Source organism: Scyliorhinus torazame, chromosome 4 (assembly GCF_047496885.1).
Source record: "Scyliorhinus torazame isolate Kashiwa2021f chromosome 4, sScyTor2.1, whole genome shotgun sequence".
Lineage (NCBI taxonomy): Eukaryota > Metazoa > Chordata > Chondrichthyes > Carcharhiniformes > Scyliorhinidae > Scyliorhinus > Scyliorhinus torazame.
In genome coordinates, this window is record NC_092710.1 from 130,498,455 (window position 1) to 130,521,530 (window position 23,076).

The window sequence follows — 23,076 nt, forward strand, 5'->3', positions numbered from 1 at the left end:
ACGATTTCAGCATCGGAATTGATTCTCCGCCCAGTTGCGTTTCCTGATTCAAGCTTCGGCTGTCGGAGAATCCCGCCCTAGGACTTTAAATGAGTGGTATTGCTTAGCTTGTGAAGATCAGCAAAGACGGGAGATGTGGGTTCATGGGGTTTGTAGTTGACGTTTATGATGAATGGAGGATGGCTGCCCCACCAGGAAAGCAGTGGAATAACTGTGTCTGAAGGTGACAAATGCATGGATGAGGTTTTCAGCAGCAGATGGGCTAAGGCTGAGGTGGAGACGCATTACTGTCCTGTGGGATGACGGAGGGTGGCAAGCAGTGGTCTTTGTTATGAAGAGGTATTAATTGTGGTAATAGGGCCAGTTGTGGTAATGAGGTCGCCACAAAACAGTGCGAAGGATGCTACAAAAAGTAGTTTGGGAAGAAAATGCATACTTTTTTCTTGATCCTTTTGCTTTTCTTTACAGTGTATCAGCAGAACCTTCTGCGTTTTTGAGATTTCCCAGATTTGAGGCTTTTGTTTTCAATTCAGAAATGCTGAGCTTGTTTATTTAAATATTTTTTCAGTCATCTTTGGCAGGGTGTTTCTATCTCTGAAATTAAAATACCACTGGCAGAAACTCCACCAAAGAGGTTAAATATCTGTTGTAAAATCTAGTACATTAGGTCAACTCTCCCAGAGTTTTATGATTTTCAAACATCAGAGTGCAACCAATTTTTTTTTTCTATTTCTTATTTTAATTATTTCCCAGCTAATATCTCACTCAAAGGGCAGAAAATCACACTTAAATAACTTGATTATGAAAATGATTTATTGGCTATGAATCTGTCCATAATCCACAGTTTAAAGTCATGACACTGACAAGTGTACCTCTCAGTGTCTTCTCTGAAATAGATTTCAAGGGGAAGGGTTGTTAGGATGCAGTGAAATCACACACAGTCATACAGTGTTAACTTTTGTCCATGCTGAGTGACCTGTGCAAAAGTAAAGGCATGGTAATTGGCCTCAATATCACATAACTGTTGTGGGGTGATGGGGGAGGAGTTGGAAATAGTTGGTGGAGGAGCTGGGATAACAATCATCAGCAAAGTCAGACATCTTAAAAGGCTCAGAAAATTGTCTTCATGCTTCTGACAGTTTCCATCTGCAAGATTGTAAAATTAGGATGACAATTATCAGATATTTTTGTCAGCCATTTTGACATGGAGTTGGGGGGGGGGGATTTTCCGCATGTCCCTCTGGCATGTTTCTCCGTGGTGGGGGAGGTGGCCCGCCATTAGCTGGCAGCGGGATCTTTTTGTCCTGCTGCTGTCAATCGGATTTTCAATTTTATCCACCCCTGCCGCCGGAAAACCCAGTGGGGGTTCGCCGTCGGTGGAGCCAGACGATCCCGCTGGGAAGAACAAATGTGGGTTCATGAGATTTGCTTTAATCTGCAAACCTCAAATTGGAGCATTAACACAACCCGTCACATCAAAAGCAAGGACAGCTAACTGTCAGCTTTTCAGCTATAGACGGGACTGTGCAGAGCATTTACAATCATCTGAGAAGTCAAGACGTAGATCAGCGATTATGCCCTTCCTCAATCTAAATCTATGACACTTTTTTCTTTCGTTGAGAGCCAGGATCATCCAGAGGGGTCGATAAAGTCACTGTAAAGGATATGGCTTCTCCCTCTGTCTTCTCTCCCTGGCAGCAGCTGCCACATGAATCAGAATGTATCCCTCCATGTGTCTGTTTGCTGAAAGATTTTCTGTCCTTCTTTATGGCTTCTGGCAATATTAAGACAAGCCACAAATTAAATGAATGAACAGCACCACTTGGTGTTGAATGGCTGACTGGAAATACTTCACTCAGCTCCATTAACAATACCACCTCTTCCCCTCAATAATTACTCTACTCATCGCCTTAGGGACCACCTGGCTACATTGTTTTGAAGTATTACATAGTAAAATATAGTGCAGCAAATCAACTGAGATTTTAAGCTCGAGTAACTGTGATTGGTGTAAATGTAAGATGCAAAGGTACTTAAATTCAGGACTGAACAGACCACCTGTCCTTATAGCTGTCAGGTTAAATTTAAAATGATGGTTAATTCTAAAACTCAAATGGGCACAGGCCAATCATCATTAACCGCTCCAGCCAAAGAAAATACACTTTCACTCGTCATTCCATTAAAAAAATTGTTATTTTAATAATGTCTTGTGTACCTTTTCTGAGACTTTTCTATCCCCACCCAGTGCTCACTCGAGTCTCTCCTTGCAGTTACATTTTATTAACTCTAACAGCACACAGGTAAAGCTAGGACTTTCCTCCATTTGTCCTGTTCTTCCCATATTAGACACCTAAAAACTGCACACAGTACTCAGTTTGCTTGACCATTGCCTTGTATAAAATTATTATGTTTTTCCCTGTGCCCCATTGAGAGAACTGAAAAATGACTGGCCTTCCTGATAGCTTTATCGAAGTGCATTCACATTTAGTCTGCATGAACTCTTCAGCATCTCTGTTCATTCCCCATCCTTCAACGTCTTTCCATTGAGTGTATACTTCTGCACCTTGATTTTCCTCCTAAGATACATGACCTCAGAAGTAGCGACAATAGCATCTACCTCACCTCTGTCAGTTCTGGTGATCGGTTATTGGCTTGAAACATTCATTCTCTTTCTCTGACGCTGCCTGACTTGGGGAAGGCAAGATAATCGTCAGCATTTTCTAAATTTACTTTAATTATTACCTTTAGTAGCTTCCAGCCCACCTCTCCCAAGTCCCCAACAACACCATTGCCCCAAAACCTCCTCCAGAAAAATTGCATGGAGGTGGGACTGCCCCTGAAGTCCCGTGTCTCCAAAACTGCCTAGAAAATGTTTCCCCCATTATCCTCTTCCCACTTTGCTCCCCATCTTAAAAAATGGAAAAACTATTGCGTTTAACACACTAAAGTGCAATGCTCATGTGCAACTTGATTTGTGTGTGCAGTGTTTTTAGTTTGCTAATATAAAGCAAATTTTGAATCCAGTTCAAAAACCAAACAAAAAAGTGTTCAGTTCTTCGTGCCCATGTCTTTCCTCAGGCCATGTTTTATTTGCACTATCAGGAATGTCCACAAATCAATAAATCCCCTTAGAGAAAGTTATAACCAGAGTTAAATTTTCCTGTAAGATAAAGCTTCACCACAAAAATGAATGATCATGGGAAAACTCTAGGACATGAATTTAATGCTAAATACTGCTGAAATGCTTTCTGTCACATTACCATAGAAACCACCCTGTCTATGTTGCAAAGCAGTTACTATAGCGACTGAATCAACTTTAAATCAAATATGCAGATAAAGCTTTGCTGGCTCATTTCTTTAAAGTCATAAATAGTGATATCAGGCTGGTACTGCAGTCTTCCCTAGTTATTCTGCACACAAGCCACGGTGATGTGAATATTGCCTCAAAATCCCAATTTAGGGTGGTATCAAACTGTTTGACCCCAATTATCGCTCCTTCAGCTTCTCTGAGTGAGATACACAGAATCAGGAAATTTCCGAATACTCCTAACCCGAACCAAATGAACAAATAAATTCTGAGCAGGAGTACGTAATTCGGCCTCTTGCGCCTGCTCCCCATTCAACAATATCATGGCTGATCTGATTGTGGTCTCAACTCCACATTCCCGCCTACCCTGAATAACCTTTCACTCCCTGATTAGTTAAGGATCTATCTACATCTACATTAAAAATATTCATTGACCCTGTCTCCACCACTCTCTGTGGAAGAATGTTCCAAAACATCATGACCCTCTGAGATAAATAATTTCTTCTAATCTCCATTTTAAATGGGATACCCCTTATTGATAAACTGTATCCCCTAGTTCTAATCTCTCCTACATGAGGGAGCATCCTATCGGTATCCATCCTGTCAAGCCCCCTCAGGATCTTATGGCCGGGATTCTCCGAAATCCTGGCCAGGTGTTGACGCCGGCGTCAAAACCGTCGCGAGCGACGCAGGCATCAACGGGCTTCCAGGTCCAGTCATTCTCCCGTTCCTCAGGAGCTATAACATCACCGCGTGCTGTACGATGCTCCGACGCCGAAAGCCTGCCTGCCATGGCCGGCGTGGGTCTGCGCATACGCGCCGCGCTGGCCCGCGGGCAACATGGCGGAGCCCTACAGGGGCCCAGCGCAGAGGAACATAGGCCCCCCCCCCCCGGAATTAGCTTGCCCGCCGATCGGTTGCCCCCAATCACGTGCCTAGCCACCGTGGAGGCCGTCCCCAGTTTCAACACTCCTCCCCCCCCCCCCCCCCCCCCCCAGCCCCACCAGGCCGACCCCCGCAGCCAGAATGCCGAAGGCCCGCCGGAAAAGACCATACGCAAACGCGGCCGGCGGGATTCGGCGGGCACTCAGCCCGTCGAGCACACAGAATCGCCGCAAGGGCCGCTTTCAATGGACCCCGACCGGCACCGCAGTGATCGCGCCGGCACGATTGGCGCGATGCTCCGGTTGGCGGAGCATCGGCGGCCCGGCGTCGGAGCGGCGTGGCGGGATTCACACGCCCCCCCACAAGAATCCCGGCCTATATGTTTCAATAAGATCACCTCTCATTCTTCTAAACTCCAATGGATACAGGCCAAGCCTGTCCTGCCTTTCCTCATAAGATGTCTTACCACTTTCAACACTAATCCCAGGTGCCAGTCAGTGAACCTTCTCTGAACTGCTTTGAGGTGGCACAGTGGTTAGCACTGCTGCCTCACTGGGTTCAATTCCAGCCTCAGGTGACTGCCTGTGTGGAGTTTGCACTTCCTTCCTGTGTCTGCGTGGGTTTCCTCTGGGTGCTCCAGTTTCCTCCCACAGACCAAAGATGTACATGGTAGGAGGGCTGGCTCTGTTAAAATTGACCCTTAGTGTCCAAAAGGTTAGATGGGGTTACTGGGTTACGGCGATGGGGTGGAAGGGTGGGCTTAAGCAGGGTGCTCTGTCTAAGGGCCAGTGCAGACTCAATGGGGCAAATAGCCTTCTTCTGCACTGTAAATTCTATAATTCTATGATCCTTTCTTAAATAATGAGGCCAAAACTGTACAGAGTACTCTACGTATGGCCTCAATAACTGGCCAAACCTCCTTTTATATTCTATTCCCCTTGCTTGCAATAAATGACTTGGGGAAAAATGTCATCGAATGGCTGAATTTTTGACCCGGATGTGGGTGCTAACTAACTGGAGTCAGGCCTGTTGCTCCTGGGAAAAATGCAGAGGCAGCTAAAGGGGCTGCTGAGTACAGAGGCAAGCCATTTAGAAAGCTCACGTTGGTGCGCTGGGACTTGGTCCCAGTTATAATGAAAAGTAAGACCCTCTAACCCTCGTCCCTCCCATACACATTCAATGCCAAGTCATGCCATTTCATGCCCCCCCCCTCAACCCCTATACTCTCCATGCCAAACTATGCCCCTCTCATAGCCCTTTGGTGCCCCTATGCCAACTTAGTGCCAACTCATGCCAATCCAGGACCTGCCAATCAGCATTCTTTGCATTTACACCCTCCATGAAAACTTACCAGTACCCACAATTGGCAGATTCCAAGAGACATGCTCAGGTTAAATGATATAAAGTTCTAAATATCTATTAAATTTCACCATCTTAAAAAAATCTCTTTGGTAAAAGCCCATTCAATACACTTAAATCCCTTCAGCATAGAATCCCTGGGAAAGGCTTGTATTCATAGATTCACAGCTAATGCCCTTCCTACCACTTGGAGCTGTCAAACAAATTGTGAATTTACAGACACCCACTGATGCTACAATGATATTCCTCAGGCTTTAGTCAATTAACATCAATTGCATTAGAAGCACTGGTCTTTTACAAAAGAAGGCTTTATTTTTAAAATTTAAAAGAGCTGGAGATTTAAATAACTTGACAGCTTAACAGTTCCACAGACCTTACCCATTTTTTATGCACATTCACATCTGCTCTTAGCAATCCCAAAGAGGCACCCGGCCTTCAACAGAACTGCAGCAGGTTTAGACCTCTTCCTTAAACTCCTAAATCCCTAGATTAGGAATTTAGATTAGGCCTAAAATTCTGGTGCTGCGCGTCGCGGTAATTGTTACCGCCATGTTGCAAAATATGATGGATCAGCAAAATTGTCCATTGTCTTTGGGTGGGAATTTCCTGTCCTACAGTGGGTGGAACTGAAAAGTCCTGCTCATAGATTCTGAAAATTGCTTCTGAAAGAAGGTAGCTGCACTTTTCAATGTGCCTCTGCCTCCATGAACTGTTGCTGTGTGAAATATGTCTCGCCCCCCATTCTCAGTACCCAGCAAAACTGTGGGTGGCGGCTTTTGGAGCGGGACTTCAGGATTTAGGCTCTGGCACCATTGTGGCTAAGGCACAGAGGGCGGGATTCTGCGCAAATCATCGGGGTGGGAAAAAACGGCGCAAACCCTGGCGGGAACCACTCCGGCGTCGAGCCGCCCCAAAGGTGCGGAGGATTGGCTAGGATGGCGCTGGAGTGGTTTGCGTCGTGCCGGCCTGCGGGGAAGGGGCTTGGCGCCACGCCAACTGCCACCAAAGGGCCTCCGCCAGCCAGCGCGAGTTGGCGCATGCGTGGGAGCGCCAGCATCTGCTGGCGTCATCCCCGCGAATGCGCAGGGGAGGTTCATCCCCGCGTCGGCCATCGCAGATCGGTACAAGGCTGACGCGGAGGAATAGAGTGCCCCACGGCACAGGCCTGCCCGCGGATCGGTAGGCCCCGATCGCGGGCCAGGCCACCATGGGTGCACCCCCCGTGGGCAGATCGCCCCGAGCCCCCCCCGAGGACCCCGGAGGCCGCCCACGGAACTGGGTCCTGCCAGTAGGGATCAACCTTGATTTACGCCGGCGGGACCCTTGTTAAATGGGCGGGACTTTGGCCCTTCGCGGCCCGGAGAATTCGGGCGGCCCCGCCCGGGGCCCATTGTATCGCGCCGGTCCCTGGATTCTCCGAGGTGGGCGGCGCGATTCACGCCGGGGCGATTTTTGGGGGGCCGGAGAATTCGGAGGACGGCAGGGGCGGTATTCACGCCGACCCCCAGTGATTCTCCGACCTGGTGGGGGAATCGGAGAATCCCGCCCAGAATCTTTCCTTCTCAGGACAAATTTGTCCCCTTCCAGTCAAACTGAATTGAAGAACCTTTCTCGCTCAAAGTTATCTTATGGCCTTGTGATCTGCATGTATTAGGCAGCATGGTAGCACAGTGGTTATCACAGTTGCTTCACAGCTCCAGGGTCCCAGGTTCGATTACCGGCTTGGGTCACTATCTATGCGGAGTCTGAACGTTCTCCCCGTGTCTGCATGGGTTTCGTTCTGGTGCTCCCGTTTCCTCCCACAGTCCAAAGATGTGCAGGTTAGGTGGATTGGCCATGGTAAATTGTCCTTATTGTCCAAAAAGGTTAGCTGGGTTACTGGGGTGGGCTTAAGTGAGGCGCTCTTTCCAAGGGCTGGTGCAGACTCGATGGGCCAAATGGCCACCTTCTGCACTGTAAATTCTCTGATTCTATGATTCTAGCCAACCAATGATCACCTAGCACTGAAATTTCAAAGGGAAGATAATCTTTGATGAATATTGCTGCAAGAATTCTTCCTCGCCAGTAGCTTGCTTGGTCATAAGATCACAAGACCATAAGATGTAGGAGCAGAATTAGTTCATTCGGCCTATCGAGTCTGCTCCCACATTCAATCATGACTGATATGTTTCTCATCCCCATTCTCCTGCCATCTCAAAGTTCCAGTGTAATAATATGTTGACCTGCTTAAATAACTCATTTTAAAAGCATATCAGCTTTGAACAAAGAACAAAGAACAAAGAAATGTACAGCACAGGAACAGGCCCTTCGGCCCTCCAAGCCCGTGCCGACCATACTGCCCGACTAAACTACAATCTTCTACACTTCCTGGGTCCGTATCCTTCTATTCCCATCCTATTCATATATTTGTCAAGATGCCCCTTAAATGTCCCTATCGTCCCTGCCTCCACTACCTCCTCCGGTAGTGAGTTCCAGGCACCCACTACCCTCTGCGTAAAAAACTTGCCTCGTACATCTACTCTAAACTTTGCCCCTCTCACCTTAAACCTATGCCCCCTAGTAATTGACCCCTCTACCCTGGGGAAAAGCCTCTGACTATCCACTCTGTCTATGCCCCTCATAATTTTGTATACCTCTATCAGGTCGCCCCTCAACCTCCTTCGTTCCAGTGAGAACAAACCGAGTTTATTCAATCGCTCCTCATAGCTTATGCCCTCCATACCAGGCAACATTCTGGTAAATCTCTTCTGCACCCTCTCTAAAGCCTCCACATCCTTCTGGTAGTGTGGCGACCAGAATTGAACACTATACTCCAAGTGTGGCCTAACTAAGGTTCTATACAGCTGCAACATGACTTGCCAATTCTTATACTCAATGCCCCGGCCAATGAAGGCAAGCATGCCGTATGCCTTCTTGACTACCTTCTCCACCTGTGTAGCCCCTTTCAGTGATCTGTGGACCTGTACTCCTAGATCTCTTTGACTTTCAATACTCTTGAGGGTTCTACCATTCACTGTATATTCCCTACCTGCATTAGCCCTTCCAAAATGCATTACCTCACATTTGTCCAGGTTAAACTCCATCTGCCATCTCTCCGCCCAAGTCTCCAGACAATCTAAATCCTGCTGTATCCTCAGACAGTCCTCATCGCTATCCGCAATTCCACCAACCTTTGTGTCGTCTGCAAACTTACTAATCAGACCAGTTACATTTTCCTCCAAATCATTTATATATACTACAAAGAGCAAAGGTCCCAGCACTGATCCCTGTGGAACACCACTGGTCACAGCCCTCCAATTAGAAAAGCATCCCTCCATTGCTACCCTCTGCCTTCTATGGCCTAGCCAGTTCTGTATCCACCTTGCCAGTTCACCCCTGATCCCGTGTGACTTCACCTTTTGTACTAGTCTACCATGAGGGACCTTGTCAAAGGCCTTACTGAAGTCCATATAGACAACATCTACTGCCCTACCTGCATCAATCATCTTAGTGACCTCCTCGAAAAACTCGATCAAGTTAGTGAGACACGACCTCCCCTTCACAAAACCGTGCTGCCTCTCACTAATACGTCCATTTGCTTCCAAATGGGAGTAGATCCTGTCTCGAAGAATTCTCTCCAGTAATTTCCCTACCACTGAAGTAAGGCTCACCGGCCTGTAGTTCCCGGGATTATCCCTGCCACCCTTCTTAAACAGAGGAACAACATTGGCTATTCTCCAGTCCTCCGGGACATCCCCTGAAGACAGCGAGGATCCAAAGATTTCTGTCAAGGCCTCAGCAATTTCCTCTCCAGCCTCCTTCAGTATTCTGGGGTAGATCCCATCCGGCCCTGGGGACTTATCTACCTTAATATTTTTTAAGACACCCAACACCTCGTCTTTTTGGATCACAATGTGACCCAGGCTATCTACACCCCCTTCTCCAGACTCAACATCTACCAATTCCTTCTCTTTGGTGAATACTGATGCAAAGTATTCATTTAGTACCTCGCCCATTTCCTCTGGCTCCACACATAGATTCCCTTGCCTATCCTTCAGTGGGCCAACCCTTTCCCTGGCTACCCTCTTGCTTTTTATGTAAGTGTAAAAAGCCTTGGGATTTTCCTTAACCCTATTTGCCAATGACTTTTCATGACCCCTTCTAGCCCTCCTGACTCCCTGCTTAAGTTCCTTCCTACTTTCCTTAAATGCCACACAGGCTTCGTCTGTTCCCAGCCTTTTAGCCCTGACAAATGCCTCCTTTTTCTTTTTGACGAGGCCTACAATATCATTCGTCATCCAAGGTTCCCGAAAATTGCCGTATTTGTCTTTCTTCCTCACAGGAACATGCCTGTCCTGTATTCCTATCAACTGACACTTGAAAGCCTCCCACATGTCAGATGTTGATTTGCCCTCAAACATCCGCCCCCAATCTATGCTCTTCAGTTCCCGCCTAATATTGTTATAATTAGCCTTCCCCCAATTTAGCACATTCATCCTCGGACCACTCTTATCCTTGTCCACCAGTACTTTAAAACTTACTGAATTGTGGTCACTGTTACCGAAATGCTCCCCTACTGAAACATCTACCACCTGGCCGGGCTCATTCCCCAATACCAGGTCCAGTACCGCCTCTTCCCTAGTTGGACTGTTTACATATTGTTTTAAGAAGCCCTCCTGGATGCTCCTTACAAACTCTGCCCCGTCTAAGCCCCTGGCACTAAGTGAGTCCCAGTCAATATTGGGGAAGTTGAAGTCTCCCATCACCACAACCCTGTTGTTTTTACTCTTTTCCAAAATCTGTCTACCTATCTGCTCCTCTATCTCCCGCTGGCTGTTGGGAGGCCTGTAGTATACCCCCAACATTGTGACTGCACCCTTCTTATTCCTGATCTCTACCCATATAGCCTCACTGCCCTCTGAGGTGTCCTCTCGCTGTATAGCTGTGATACTCTCCTGAACAAGTAGCGCAACTCCGCCTCCCCTTTTACATCCCCCTCTATCCCGCCTGAAACATCTAAATCCTGTTTAAAGCCAAACAAAATTCTGCTAATTGCAAGACAATTGCACTGAACAGGAGGTTTCAGAGCCTGAGATTTAACTATATGTGCTCAATTTACTACCTCAGTACAGTGTTGTCCAAAACATCAGCCACTAGCCACATGTGGTTAATTGGGAATCCACATGTGGCTAATCGCATTTTCAACCGATAAATAAAAATTAATTAATAGATACAGCTGTTTCACATGCATTCCCAATACCTATAGTTTCATGGCTTATGTATGTCACTTTAACCTTGCAAAATGGTTAGGGAATAAACAGAGTTTGTAAGTGTTTATGATTATTGTGCAAATTTAACTTCCTTGGTTACTTCTGCTGGGTCATCTGTCAAACCATTGTGCAACATAGGCGTACACACCAGTCATCGTAGTCAGCTCAACCAATTAGAACAACTGCACAATGCCAGGAAAAGAAAACATGTCCAATAAATAACTCCAACAGGAGATGTCAGTCCAAAGGAGATACAGCATCCGATCGCATTGGAGAACAGGAATGGGTCTCGTGTGAATTATTCTGATGAAGTCAAAGTGTCACCCATAACTAGAAACCATGCCAAGATAAAGTCATACCAGAATTACAAACATTGTGAAAGGGAAAGATTTGAAAATCTCACACTCAATGCTGGTAGAGGTTTGTTAAGTAAATGAGCCCCCTGGGAATGGCTTCCGCAGCATACGGACGCTGTGGACTCTTTAAAACAGGCACTCATAGCAGCCCCCGCACTACAAGTTCCAGACCCGCTTTCCCCTTACGCTACAGAGGTAGCAACCACAGACCGCACCCTTTCGGCTGTGCTCCTCCAGGAACGGCACGAACAGTTAAGGCACGTAGCTTACGCCTCCAGAATTTTAGATGCTGTGGAGCAGGGATTTTCAGCCTGTGAGAGGCACCTGCTCGCAGTATTTTGGGCAGTTCAGTATTTTTCGTACATTACCGGACTGAACCCCATCACAATCCTCACAGAACACCCCCCACCTACCTTTTACTGGACGGACGACTCAAGGACGGTACAGTCAGTCAAATAAGAGCAGCTAGATGGACCCTTCTCTTGCAGGGACGGGTCATCACTGTTAAACGGACAAAGACCCACACCTTTTTAGCCGACAACCTACAGTACCCCGGAACCCCCCATGAATGTGAAATTATCTCTCCACACCACAACATAGGCCCCTTTATTGCTAAAACACCCCCCAGAAAGATAGGTAGTTCAACCCAGAACCCCCAGCACACAGACACGTGCGAGCCCATAAAGATATATGTGGATGGATCTTCCACAGTATTGGATGGGAAGCGCATAACAGGTTGCGGTATATATGTCGAGGACGCGCCCTAGAAGAAATCGCAATAAAACTTCCAGGACACTTAGGCGCGCAGGCAGCAGAGCTTGCGGCCATCGCATACATAGTGGAACATCCAGATTCCTTCCCCAGCCCAACAGACATATACTCGGACAGCCTCTATGTCTGCAACAGCCTTACGGAATTCCTGCCCCTGTGGAAAGCAAGAGGATTTGTTTCCGCAGACGGAAAACCCTTACCCTCAGCCCCATTGCTCAGTCACATTTTAGAGAGAGCACAGCACAGGACCTTTGGGATAGTCAAAGTTCGAAGTCACCATCGTTCCTCCCCCCCTGGAAATGTAAAAGCCGACTGGCTAAAGCAGGTTCCAGGCATGGATATTTTTGGACACCCCCCGAAAGCGCACCAGTGAATGCAGTTCAGGTCTCGCAGACTAAGATCGAGGATTTAGTGCAGGCCCAGAAGCAGGACAGCAATCTCAGGGAGATTTTAAAAGGAAACTATCCAGCACCCTACGAGAGATTTAAAAATGTTCTGACTACACATGACGGTGTGATGTTAAAAGACACCCTTTATGTGGTTCCTGAACAGGACAGGAATCAACTGATTTGTTTATTCCATGACGGTCATGGACATCAGGGAATCGATCCCACTGCAGCCCACCTCAAGCAGCTTTGTTGGTGGTCGAATTTAAAGGACGATGTAAATCACTACAGCGAGAATTGTCTTCTCTGTGCCCAGAATAATCCGGACCGATATGCCAAAAAGGCTGAGCTCAGTCACACCCGACCCGTTAATGGCCCCTGGACTAACCTCCAGATTGATTTTATAGGACCATTGCCCCCTTGCAGGAATGGTTATAAATATGTACTCGTGGTGATAGACACGTTTACAAAATGGGTGGAAGCATTCCCATCCAGGACAATCACGGCAAAGACCACAGCCAAACTTTTGACCCACCACATCTTTACAAGATAGGGACTCCCCCGCAGCATTGAATCCGACCAAGGTTCCCATTTTACGGGACGTGTCATGCAAAACGTCCTCACGATATTTGGCATCACCCAAAAATTCCACATAGCATACCACCCACAGTCGAGTGGTATCGTGGAGCGCATGAATCGGACCCTAAAATCCACCCTCAGAAAAATGGTCCATCAAAAACAACACCATTTGGGACTCAGTCCTCCCTGGTGCGCTGATGTTTTTGCGAAATACAGTTTCAACTTCCACTGGTTACACCCCACACACTCTCATGACCGGCCGCCCCATGAAAGGCACAGAATTTTTATTAGGTTTAGACTTGACCAGCCCCGAAGTGACGGCCCTCACACACGAGAAAGCAGTAGAGCAATTAGTGGATAATGTTAAAATGGCTCAGCTAGCAGCCGCAGTGAAATTGGGCACAAGGAAGAAACAGAACAAAGCCTGTTTCGACAAGTCAGTGCATGCGACTGAGTTCAGTGTAGGACAGCAAGTCATGCTCTCCGTATACAACCCCAGCACATTCCTGTCACCAAACTACTCGGGTCCATACTCCATTGCGGACAAAGTAAGCCCTTCCGTCTACAAGATAAAATATCCCAATGGAAAGACTGCGTGGTTCCAAATCAACCAGCTGAAGGCATATGGAACACAGTCTAACCACTCACACCACGTTATGCTCGACGCAGCACACCACACCCCACCACAGCCAACGTAACCCTACCATCCCCCACCACGTCCAACCCAGCCACGGACTCGACCTCGACTCCACCCCCGAAATATACAAGCCGCCCCGGAACGCCCACAGACTGCAGCAGCAGAGACAGCGACTGTGACTCGGCCGATAGCCACAGCATGCCTCCCTACTATCCCCATGCAACAGAGCCCACACCCAGTGAATCTGAACACAATTCGAGTGATCCCTTCATGATCACTTTCCTGAACAAACCCCACCACCGACCTACAATGACGACCCCGATTCCGTCCCCACACAACTAGACACCACCTATTGGCACAGAGATGACTCGTCCGGAATGACGAGAGCGATCCGAAATCATACCAGGCAGCCCTGATACATTCAAGAGTTTGGCATCCGGGAGAAGATGACGACCTTGAGTCTGACTCCCAAAACAAGAACCCCTTTGCGACCCTGTTCGCAACCGATAACTGAGGTGTCCAGATGATGTTTTAAAGGAACCGCTTGGGAGAAACGGTGTCCTTTCTGATGGAACCTGCAGCATGTTTTATGTTGTTTGTAGTGTTTTGTTAAATGTTGTATGTCAGACTGGAAAAAAATTTCCACGGCCCCACGCCTTTTCGGCCGAAACCTCTGAGGACTTGCCCACAGTGACTTGCTATTGGCCAGACGCTAGTTCAGAGGAGCTAGTTTGTCTGCAGAGACTTGTTAAGGTCCCAGACACCAGTTCAGCGGAACTCGTCTGGCGACAGATACCACACGCCCGTTCATAACTGCCCTTCTGGTTCGAAGGTAGAACCAATTCGGCAAACCCCCATGATGACTACATTTCTTGCCCGTTCTTGTCGGTTGCTAAGGCAGTGGAGAAACGGCTTGGGACCCGCCCTGCCTGGGAACCCCCCTTCTGGTCAGCTAGGCTCGGGTATGGGAAACGCGGCATTGGTCGCCGTCCTACCCGGGGACTCCATCCAAATCATACCCGTCGCGGCCCATACGCACCTCATTTCGGAAAGTTTGGTTCAAAGAGTTTTGTTTTGTTTCAGGTAACCCTTAGGTTGCCAACCCTCTGCTATTTACATCCTCAAACATTTGGATGGTAAATCGCACAGCCTGCGAGACGGCTCGCACTGGTCAGTATTTGTAAGTGTGTCTTGTCCTGAAATTCGTTTTTTGGGGAAAAAATGAGGGAGTCACACATAGTGACCAATTATAAAGGGAGTAATTGGCACTAAAGGACAGACAGGCTATCATACGAGATGTTAAACCAAGATAGTAACAGATACTATTCTTGTTTCCACAGAACTTCAGAAGCTCCAGGACCGGAGAAGAGAAGAGAAGTGAAAGAAGAAGAACCATGAGGACATCCTCCGGATTGTTCATCGTTATAATGGACATTTGGTTGTGCGCGAACGCGAACCCCTTGACCTCAAGCCCCCCCAGCCGTTAATGATTCACTTCCCCACAGTACCCAGAGCCCAGTCACCAGCGACAGCACACCATCTTGGTGTGACAGGTTTATAACCTGGTACTCCCTGTCCTACTTGATAGAATCCCTATTGGTATTGGCGATACTCTGCTGCATCGTGCAGACTATGCGTCTGAGAAAATGGAGAAGGAGAGCCTACCGTGCTCGTACCCCGGTATATAGGATCAGATCCCCTATTTTCGGATACGACCAGACCCCCGACCCCTGCGATCTATAATAAAGAGCATTCATTTGCATTTTTTGTTGTAAATAAAGAAATGTTCATGAGCAATTGTATGATCCTGAGCTTGACTGCCAAGCCAGCAAAACAAATGTGTATAAACTGCTATGATTTTGTTTGTATGGTTGAGGAAGTTAGAGTAATGAAATGTTTAAGTGAGTGTAGTGTATTAAGGATAGTTAGAGGTTCCCATTTTCTTGTTTTGTAATGCATGTTCCTGTTTGACATAGCGCCCCTTAGAATTGTCAGTTAAAAGATTTTTGCCTAGTTATAGTCAGTGTAGAGGCCATGAAAGAAGTGCTCACCGGGTCAGGGAATGAAAGCAACGTAGTTATGTGATCCTTCATGCTTCGCGTTAGGATCACAAGGAGGGTGTGTAGCCACCTAAATTGGCCAGCTCCCGATTTAAAATGGCGAATGGCAAAGGCTGATGGGACAGTCAGCCAACACAGACAGAAACCAGCAGGTGCAGGTTTGCTGTGTATTTAACTCTGCAAAAGGCCAGACAACATCGATACCAGCGACCATCAGCATAACAATGTAGCAGCCATCTACATACTGATGAGCAATCCCCGGGAACAATAAGTAACATTTGGGACACACAAAGCAAAGCCAGACTCCCCGGCACCAGCAGGAGCCAACACAAAGGAGGTGAACAAATACCTCAAGACCGCCCATCGATCAGGGAACCGCTCCAGTATTGGAGAAATTGAACCAAGCGATTGGGACAAAGTCCAATCATTTGGGACCAGGTACAGGGTCCGCCCCGAAAGGTGGGAAGCCCCTGGGGACTATAAAAGTTAAGCCCCAAGTTCAAATCGCTCTCTTTATCTCTTCATCCTGCCCGGGTAACCCAGGAACACAAACCAACATTGACCGTGACCGGTGCAGTGACCATTGAAAGAAGTAAGTCTTAATTCAACGCTCGCTACGAGATAGGCGCTCCTAGCTACCAATCCGTACCAACTTTGAATCCCGCAGACTCAGAACCGAAATGAAAGGCCATTTGTTCCCCTGACCTGGTGGGCCAGTCTGAAGTTAAGTATAGGCCTGTTAGTTGTAGAAGTAGCTTAGACGTAGAATTTGTGCATGAGTAGCGATTACTATGTTTAATAAATGTGCTTTGATTTGAATCTTACTAATCGGTGTATTGAGTTATTGATCATTACTTGGACTTGAACCTCGTGATGGTATCATAAAGATACCTGGCGACTCGAGAGCAAAGGTAATAAAACCGAGCAATTCAACCAACCGGAAAGTTAGCAACAAGATCAACATCAACTACAGGGCAGCTGGTCACTATCAGAAAAGGGTGTTAATTGAAGCACTAGCCACCAGAATGCTGTGCACTATGCATCCTCTTTTAAGGAAGACTCACAAACATTTTAAGTTGTAATCAGCTGTTTCACAAGCTTCCAGGCGGCCTTTCTTAGTGCTGGCTTCAACTCCTATAACAGATTGTGCCTTGTGCTTAATGCAAAAATCTCCCCTCTACCAACTTTTTAGACCAATCGTCCCAACTTCCAACCTCAGCAAACCAGGTGGACGTTCTTTAGTGATCCCCTGTTACGCAAATTAAGAATCATAGGTTTTATCGCAAATCTCCTGGAATATTCAAGCTGGTTGAACCGATTAGATCATTTTCAATTTGGGACAGGATAATCTAAATTGACTGTGGGCAACTTTGTCTTTGGCATTTGAGTGTAAAATGAGCAATGTTGGAACAGACAGCTTGATACATTTCAATTGAAGTCCATCCAATCCAATATTATCCATATTACATCATGTCCAGTGTTCAAATTAGATCCACTCAGTTTTGATTATCCTCTCTTGCAACCTTTGCAGTCTCCTTTGCCTCAAGTAAGGTCATGCTCCAGGTGCTATCACATTCCCAGCTTGACACATGTGCTGTCTCCTTTCGCAGCAGGGGGAAGAAAATGATGGATTATTTGAATTAGCTTTTTACACCTGCCTGTTCTATTTGATGCCAATTTTGAACCTGATGTTTGCACTCCCATGATTGTGTCAGACTACATTGCAGGGCTGACTCAGGACACTTGATAGAAGAGATTATGAGCTGTGCCTTTACATCAAGCAGCTGAGCTTTCCTTCAAGTTGAAGCTAGAAAAAGCCAATTTCCAAAAGGGGAGTCTGGAGGAAGCAACTTGTCAATGATAACACAGCATCACAGACTCACCACTGGGTAATGAACCTGCCCAAAATTAAAAGTGGGAACCCTGACCTCAACTCACCATGTTGCAAATCCACCTGTAGTTTTTCCTCTCAAATTTGTTTGTGACTGTATGTTTACACACAGGTCCAATTTCATTCTATCCAATCCACCCAAATTCCAGCAGTGGTCACCATACTGTCGTCAGGAATGGGACTGCTGCCTAATTGTTTCCCCCCCAAGTCAAAAGAACTGTGATTCCCTCTGGCTGAAGGAAAGGAACAAAGCTCCTTTGTTGGCAGTTCAAATGTTATTGGATGGCAAAATAATTAAAAACAGCTCTTAAGTGCCCAAGATTGCAAGTGTTCCATTCCGCAGCACCAACATACCTCCATTCGATCAACACAAGATTCGGAAAAGGGAGTAAAAGTATTGAGAAAGTAGCTCACAAGGGACAGATTGCCAGGCAGCATCAGCAATGACAAGGAGAATTGAAAGGAATTATGTTGAAAAGTGCATTTCCGCATTATAAATTACACTTATTAGAGTTAATCAGAAATAATGCTCTCAGAGATTAAATATGCTTTCCGAGATCCCTGTGATGTGGTCATGAACGCAATGAGCTGTTTATACCAATTTAGGCTTAAGATAAAATCTCCCGCCTTCTAAGTAAAACCAGAATAAATATCTCTGCACCATTTACATTAGCACATTCCATAGTGATTCATCTGAAAATTTGCAACAAATGCAAATTTACAGCTATGGTCTAGAGAGAGATCTGTTACTCAGGATCATCTCATTCGCAGAATGGCTACAAAAATATTCAAATAGGTTGCGACTCATTTTATATTGAGGAGGGAGGCTTGCTATTGACTAAATTAGCAAAGGTTTAAATTAAATGACCAAATGAAGATAAAATGTGACAGTAAGGAATGGAATGTTGGGTTTTCCCTGTTTTTAAATGTAAAGAGGTGTTTACACATTTACTTGGGGCAATGATTGATGCGGCCATCAATTCACTCAAGGACTCATATCGGAGTAAAACAGTGGTTTTAATTAACTATCAACTTTGCCTGCCTGCGACTGGTACCTACTGAGGACAGTCCCACAGGCCAGCTACTCTTATACTCCTTCAAAGGGGCGGAGCCATGGGCTGAGCCCATACATGCTCCAACATCTCCCCCGGTGGGTGAAGCCATATAATGGCCCACAGATAAAACCCACAGCATTAATAACATGGAACGTAACTGGTGAATTAACTGTATTTACAAACATAGAACATAACTGGTGAATTAACTGTATTTACATTCACCACAATGATGTTGAACAGGGGCGCAACATGACAACAGCAAATTTTCGTTTGAGTGTAACCGATTCACCTTTAGCAGCACAAATTATAATCTATGCAGTTCCTGTGGCAGAATAAGGAATTAGAAAATGAACAGTGGCCTGAATAAGGTGAGGCTGACGGCTCTTCTTGAGTAAATTGGACAGCAATTTCCAGAATCCACATATATAATTAAATTAGAGGAACAAGAAGTCACATTCTGAACTATATTCCTTCTCAACAATTTGTGCTATTTATAGCAGTACTTCACACAGTATGGTCAGCACTGTAGCAAAATGATTAGCACTATAGCTTAACAGCGCCAGGGTCCCACGTTTGATTCCCAGCTTGGGTCACTGTCTGTTCAGAGTCTGCACGTTCTCCCCGCGTTTTAGTGGGTTTCCTCTGGGTGCTCCGGTTTAACAATAATAATAATCATTTATTGTAACAAGTAGGCTTCAATGAAGTTACTGTGAAAAGCCCCTAGTCGCCACATTCCAGCGCCTGTTCGGGGAGACCGATACAGGAATTGAACCCGCGCTGCTGGCATTATTCTGCATTACAAGCCAGCTGTTTAGCCCACTGTGCTAAACCAGCCCCTCAATTCCCAAAAGTCATGCTTGTTAGGTGAATTGGACATTCTGAATTCTCCCTCAGTATACCCGAACATGCGCTGGAGTGTGGAGACGAGGGGCGTTTCACAGTAACTTCATTACAGGGGTTGTTTAGCACATGGCTAAATCGCTGGCTTTGAAAGCAGACGCAGGCCAGCAGCACGGTTCAATTCCCGTAACAGCCTCCCCAAACAGGTGCCGGAATGTGGCGACTAGGGGCTTTTCACAGTAACTTCATTTGAAGCCTACTTGTGACAATAAGTGAGTTTAATTTCATTACAGTGTCAATGTAAGTGTACTTGTGACAATGAAGATTATTATTATTGACTCAACATTGAAATCAATGTAAGGGCATGGTGCTATTGTGCTCAACTGCGACCCATCAAAAATGCCAGAAAAGTTAGGGCCGGTGAATGTGGTATATATGACAAATTAATATCGTGCTCAGTCTTAATTACTGCAACACATTCTCTCTGGAACTGAAAATTTATTTTTATAAAAGTAGAATCTCATTCCTTCAGAATTCAGGTTACAGACTTAAATTTTATTTTTCCTTTTTCTGTTTGCCTCTTTTATCTGTCTCTTAATTCTATCTTCCCCTCTTTTTATTTGCTTTCTAAGCATAATGTAAATCAAATTTATATTTTCCAGTATCAACTCTGCAGACAGAATCTTCTGGACTTCATCTTAGCCAGAATGGTGGGATGATTTTTGGACCAAGAACCCTATTTGCTAATGAGTTGGCTTAGCCAGGGACGTTTAACTCGGTCCTGGCATTAATATCCCGCCCCCAGGTTGCCCTGACAATTATGGAGGGCAGGTGGGATGACATGCCCATTCTGTCAAAGCACGGATTTCCTATTAAAGGGCCACAAAATAGGTTGACGGTTTCACCCGCACTTTGATTGCTAAGGCTGCATCAACCACCAAAAAGGAGAGGAGGCATTAGGAAGGCTGTTCCCCCACTCTAGCACTCTTAGCTGGAGATCCTGCAGTTGGAACTGATGGGCTGAGATGAGGCCATGGATGGAAGTGGTCAGGAAAGTCAACCGCATGAGTGTGGCCTCTCCAACCTGGAGACAGTGCACCACGAAAATGTTGAAATTCCTTTCAAGAAATTGGCACTTAACTATCAAGCAATGAAAGCACTCACTGAATGAAGAAATGATTTGAACAATAGTCTCTCACCACCCATGGTTGGAACTTCTCAGTGACCATAAGACGTAGGAGCAGAAGGAGGTTCATAGAGTCTGTTCTACCATTCAATGAGATCATGACTGATCTGCTATGATAACCTTCAACACGAACTTCCCGCCTCTTCCTATAACCTTTGATTCCCTTCCTGTTTAAAAATCTGACTATCTCAGCTTTGAACATACTTAAAGATCCAGGGCTGGATTGTCCACCGGCGGGATTTTCCGTTTTGCCAGCGCTCGGGGGATTCCCGACGGTGTTGCACCACAATGGGAAAGCCCATTAACTGGCCGGCATAACGGATAATCCTGTCAGCGAGTCGAGGCAGAAATGTGGCGCGGCAGGGCTGAGAATTCAGCCCCCAGCCTCTATAGCTCGCTGCAGTAAAGAATTCCACAGATTCACTATCCTCAGAGAGAAGAAATTCCTCTTCATCTCTGTCTTAAATAGGTATCCCATTACTCTAAGATCATGCCCTCTGGTCCTAGACTCTCCCACAAGCGGAACCAACTTCTCAGCATCTAACCTGTCAAGATCCCTGAGAATCCTATATATCTCAATAAGTTCAACTCATTCTTCTGAACTCCAAATAGTACAGCCCCAATCTACTCAGCCTCTCCTCATAAGAAATTCCTTCCATACACAGGATCAACCTAGCAAACCTTCTCTGGACTGCCTCCAATGCCAGTATATCTTTCCTAAGATAAAGGGACCAAAATCTTTCACAATATTTTAGGTGTGGTCTAACTTGTCCTTTGTATATTTTTAGCAAGACTTCCGTATATTTATACTTCAGTCCCTTTGAAATAAAGGCCAACATTCCATTTGCATTCCCAATTACCTGCTGAACGTACATGCTAGCTTTTTGCGATTTATGCATGAGTATGCCCAAATCCTCCTGAGCTGCAGTTTTCTGAAGTCTTTCTTAATTTAAATAGTGTTCAGCTTCTTTATTATTCCTACCAAAGTGCATAACTTCACAATTTCCGATATTATCTTCCATTTGCCAAGCTTTTGCCTAATCGCTTAACCTACCTATATCCCTCTGTAGACTCTTTGTGTCATCCTCACCCTTGTCTTCCCACATATTTTTGTGTCATCCACAAACTTGGCAATAATATATTCACTTCTCTTGTCCCAGTCATTCATATATTTTGTAAATAATTGTGGCCCCAGCACTGATTCCTGTGACACTACTAGTTACAGGTTGCCGACCCTAAAATTCCCCTCTTATCCCAAATCTGACTTTGATTAGTTACAGTAAGAAGTCTTACAACATCAGGTTAAAGTCCAACAGGCTTGTTTCGAATCACTAGCTTTCGGAGAACTGTTCCTTCCTCAGGTGAATGAATAGGTAGGTTCCAGAAACATATATATATAGACAAAGTCAAAAATGTAAGACGATATTTTGAATGTGAGTCTTTGCAGGTAATTAAATCTTTACAGGTCCAGATGGAGCAGGTTAAAGAGGTGTGGATTGTCTCAAACCAGGACAGATGGTAGGATTTCGCAAGCTCAGGCCAGATGGTGGGGGGGTGAATGTAATACAACATGAATCCAAGGTCCTGGTTGAAGCCGTCCACATGTGTGCGGACTTGGCTATAAGTTTCTGCTCAGCGATTCTGCGTTGTCGCGCGTCCTGAAGGCCACCTTGGAGAATGCTTACCCGAAATCAGGGGCTGAATGCCCTTGATTGCTGAAGTTTTCCCCGACTGGAAGGGAACATTCCTACCTGGCGATTGTTGCGCGATGTCCATTCATCCGTTGTCGCAGCGTCTGCATAGTCTCGCCAATGTACCACGCTTCGGGACATCCTTTCCTGCAGCGTATGAGGTAGACAACGTTGGCCGAGTCGCACGAGTATGTACCACGTACCGGGTGGTTGGTGTTCTCATGTGTAATGGTGGTACCCCACACACCTTTTGCCCCTCGGTTATTTAGTATTTGTGGAATGTTATCTGTCTTTTACTGTGAATACAATCTATTTAACTCCTCTACCATTTCCTGGTCCTCCATTATTATATCCCCAGTCGAATTCTCTAAGCAGCCTATGTTCACTTTGGGCCTGTCTCTTCCTTTTTATATATTTAAATAAGCTCTTACTGTCCATTTTTATATTACTTGCAAGTAATAATCTTTATTATTGTCACAAGCAGGCACACATCAACACTGAAATGTAATTACTGTGAAAATCCCCAAGTCGCCACATTCCGGCGCCTGTTCGGGTACACTGAGGGCGAATTCAGAATGTCCAAATTACCTATCAAGCACATCTTTCTGGACTTGTTGGAGGAAACCGGAGCACCCAGAAGAAACCCATGCAGACACAGGGAGAACATATAGACTCCGCACAGCCAGTGACCCAAGCGGGAATCAAACCTGGGACACTGGCGTGGTGAAGCAACAGTGCTAACCACTGTGCTACCTTGCCGCCCAAGTTTACCCTCCTAGTTTAGCTTCTCCTTTATTTGTTTTTGATCATCTTTTCTTGGTTTTTAA

The 23,076-nt window shown here is 46.0% G+C and overlaps 1 protein-coding gene and 1 long non-coding RNA gene across 2 annotated transcripts in view; one reads left to right on the plus strand and one right to left on the minus strand.

The window, feature by feature from the left end:
- LOC140410475 (uncharacterized) overlaps nt 1–16,410 on the plus strand; it is a 28,513-nt gene extending 12,103 nt beyond the window's left edge. The window contains exon 2 of the long non-coding RNA XR_011940660.1: nt 14,867–16,410. This is a non-coding gene — a long non-coding RNA (uncharacterized lncRNA). The remainder of the gene's footprint in view (nt 1–14,866) is intronic.
- The window catches only part of LOC140410474 (CUB and sushi domain-containing protein 1-like), a 3,392,839-nt gene that overhangs the window by 3,129,940 nt on the left and 239,823 nt on the right, over nt 1–23,076 (minus strand). The window lies entirely within an intron of this gene.